Raw genomic sequence first — 3,851 nt, 5'->3', positions numbered from 1 at the left:
AAAGGCTTACTTCCCTTAGAATAAACACTTTGCAAGCCAAGGGCAAGGGCAAAACCCAAGATTGGGCCTGTTGCTGCCTCCCTAGCACAGCTGGCCAGTGACAGATTGCCTCTGGCCACTGCTCAGGGGAGGAGGGAGATTCCTTCCTTCACATCCACACTCTTTTCCAACTGTATTTTCATACTGATTGCTGATAAATGAACCTGATGCTCAAGTGCTAGTTAATGTCAGTAGACCAACCACTTGTTTGCTGTTACTGCTTTAACTAAGGAGCATGTCACCACATTAAATGTCGCTCAGGTGTATTTACATCACTCGAAAAGTGCAAGGTGGTGTAGGCTCCTCTGGGAGGCAGTGAACTCCCCACAAACAGATCCAGACTCACACAGCCTTGCCTTGTCCAGAAACCAGGGAAGAGCAGGTTTTGTCCATCATGAGGCCACTGTTGGCTTTGAGAATCAGGTAAGGGATCTGTGGTGTCACCTCAACACCAGCTGTACAACACCATTGTACTGGTAAGGAAATCCAGTAGCTGCCTTCACGTAGTTCTTACAGTTCCCCACTCATATTCCTGTCATTCAGGGGTGTCCAATTAATACTGAGGAAAAAACATCATTGCCAAGGGAGACGTGCTTATGGGACCCCCGCCTCCCTGTTCTCACAGGAGCAGAGCTGCAATTAAAAGCTCAGGCTTTGAGAAGAGCTACTCTGTGCCCCCCTCCCTGGTACGTGCAGTCTGGTTCTGTCAGACAAGCGAGTAATCAGGCAGTGATTTGTGGAAGGCCTTTAAGAAAACAGGCCACTGCTGGGTGTGTGAGTAACTAATGCTCCTTTGGTTTGTGTTTGAAGGCAGCAGCAGCAACAGTGATGACACAAATTAATTGCATGGTTTTCAGGAGCTAATGCAGAAGAGGTAAAGAGAATTACTACGCGATTAACACAGTTTCCAATTAAAGTCCTCTGTAGTTACCAAAAAACATTCATTTCTAGTAACTTGGTAATTTAACTTGTGTCACCACTGTACCCGAGTACACCAGGGCTACTCACGGGCTGCCCATGCTTAAGCCTTGTATGAAAACCATGGAAATAGTCATTAATTTTTAACTATGTGTACCAGGCCTCAATTAAACCACCACTGTGGCCCACTAAAGGATGTGCTAACATTAAAGGACCAAAACCCAGCTGCTGTTCTAGCACTGAACTGATTCTTGCCCTTAGTGAAAAAGGGAGGAAAAAATAATCCACTGTTTAAATAAATTCAAAGGTGCTTCAACCTTCATGTTTCTTTATCAACAAGTGAGAAAAAGACTGAGACAAATGAAACTATTTCACCCTTCCAGGGAAATTTGCTGTTGGGATGGCAGAATTACGTTTGTCTTTTTAATACTTACCTTCTATAGCTCTTATGTTTCCATTTGAGCAGCTCTGTTCCAAGAATACCAAAGCAAAGGTCTCTGGATTAGCAGCTCCCCTCTGTCAAAGCTCACTGAGGTGGGCACCTGCACATGGGGGTTTCTTTAAGGTACCTGAACTGCAGCCAGTGGAGCTCTGGAAGAAGGAAAACTCATCCCCTAGGTCCCATCACAGACAGCACCGCCGGTACCGCAGCAGGACAGATCGGCCCATGAGACACCTGCAAGGCTGCAGCAGTCCAACAGGTATGAAGACCTAGGCATGGAAAACTTGGAGAATGATCAGGCCTGAGCAGTTTTGGTTTAATCTGATGACAAAACACAACCACCAAGTAGAGTCATTACCATTTTACCACGTGCATTTCCAGAACACTCAGCTGCTTTCACCCTGCCTGTTTAAAAACGCAAGTATACTTGGTGAAGAGTCATAGAACCATAGAATAGTTAGGGTTGGAAAGGACCTTAAGATCATCAAGATCCAACCCCCCTGCCATGGGCAGGGACACCTCACAATAAACCAGGTCACCCAAGACCTCGTCCAACCTGGTCTTGAACACTGCCACGGATGGAGCATTCACAACCTCCCTGGGCAACCCATTCCAGTGCCTCACCACCCTCACAGGAAAGAATTTCCTCCTTATATCCAATCTGAACTTCCCCTGTTTAAGTTTGAACCGGTTACCCCTTGTCCTGTCACTACAGTCCCTAATGAAGAGTCCCTCCCCAGCATCCCTATAGGCCCCCTTCAGATACTGGAAGGCTGCTCTGAGGTCTCCACACAGCCTTCTCTTCTCCAGGCTGAACAGCCCCAACTTCCTCAGCCTGTCTTCATATGGGAGGTGCTCCAGCCCGAGCATCCTCCTGGCCCTTCTCTGGACTTTGATGTTTTCCCTGTTGCCAGACTTGTGATGAAGGCTGAAGTTTGCAGTGAGGTAGGATGGATAAAGTCTTTCAAAAGAGATGTGGGTCTCTGATATATGTCTCGAGTCCTATATCAATGCTGTACAGTGACTTCTGTTAAAAGAGTCAGAACATCGCATAACTGGGGGGAAAAGCCCACGGCACAGCTATGCATGCTGTTAGGTTCACAGAACTCTGCACCACTCTCAGCTTCATTCCAACACTGCAGTCCCCAGTGCATTACAGCCTTGGAAGCTTATTACATGTTATTATTATTACTACAACAACAAAAGCTGTAAATGGAAGAGACGTTATTGATTCAACTAATCCACTTGTTCCTTCCCGTGCCTTTGTTACCAATGGGCCAGTCTGCTTTGGAACAGCTTGACATGTAAGACTAACACTTCTGGGGGAGGATGTGACACAGCCTCGCATTCCTCTGCGGGAAGCTTTTCCATGAGTACTTTCCCCTTTCCCAACAATGTCTTTTTCCTATCCCAACTCCTTTCCCCACGCTATGTACTCGTACACCTTAGTGCTTCTCTCCTTCCCCTCACTCCTCAGCTATAGATTAACAAAACCGTGTAGTTACAAGTTAATCTTCCTTAAGCCCATCCCTGCAGGCTCCCGCTCATTTTTCCTGTTCCTCTGTGCACTTTAGTTAGTTAATGCCTTCCTCATGGAGAGGTAAGCAGAAAGGAGAGCATCACTGCAACCAGATTACACCAATTATATCCCCCTGCTCTGTGACAGAAGCTTCTAATGATGCAGCATAGGGCTGCTTTTTTGTCTTTAAATGGGAAAGCAAAGTACAACTTCATGTCTAATTTCCTGCCCACTGTTACCCAAAGGAACCACTCAACAGTTTGGCATTATTTTTGCTAGAGCTACATTAACTTGTGCTTCACTACACAGGAGCCTTCTATTTTCCAGCTCTCGCTGACATTCACAATTCTCCTCATTTTGACATCTAAATTCCATAAATACGTTGTTTACTCCCTCTTCTGGGCTATTAATGAAAAATATTAAGGAAGATCAAGGCAAACATCCTCACACGCAGCATCGACAAGTATTATTATGCCAACTATTAGCACGATTCAACAGCAAACAGGTTACTAATTTAGACAAATGATGTGTAGGTTGGGGTTTTGTCTCGTGAAAACAAGCAAAAACAATCTCATTTTAGCTTTTTGGAATATTAACTCAAATTAACACATGCTAACACACCTCACAGCCCTGACACATACATAGACTAGGTCCTGGTTCTGCCTCAAATCCATCTATTAGGCACTTCTTTCTCATAAAAGGGGAAAAAGGTGCTTCAATGAATCCACATGATGCTTATTATTTGGATCGGCAACATTTGTGTCTCCTGTGCCTGAACAGCACTTAGAATAGGTTAACATTTGGTTTACAACACAACAATAAAACCTGCCTTTATTGCAAATAAACAGAGTATTTACACCTTACAATATTGGTTTAGATGCAGGATTATACTCATTCTTAGTGGATCTAATATTAATATAAAAGGCACATGCA

This window comes from Pezoporus occidentalis, unplaced genomic scaffold, assembly GCF_034315485.1.
Source record: "Pezoporus occidentalis ecotype Australia unplaced genomic scaffold, CSIRO_AGI_Poc_V1 ctg198, whole genome shotgun sequence".
Classification (NCBI taxonomy): Eukaryota; Metazoa; Chordata; class Aves; order Psittaciformes; family Psittacidae; genus Pezoporus; species Pezoporus occidentalis.
This window is presented reverse-complemented; position numbering follows the sequence as displayed.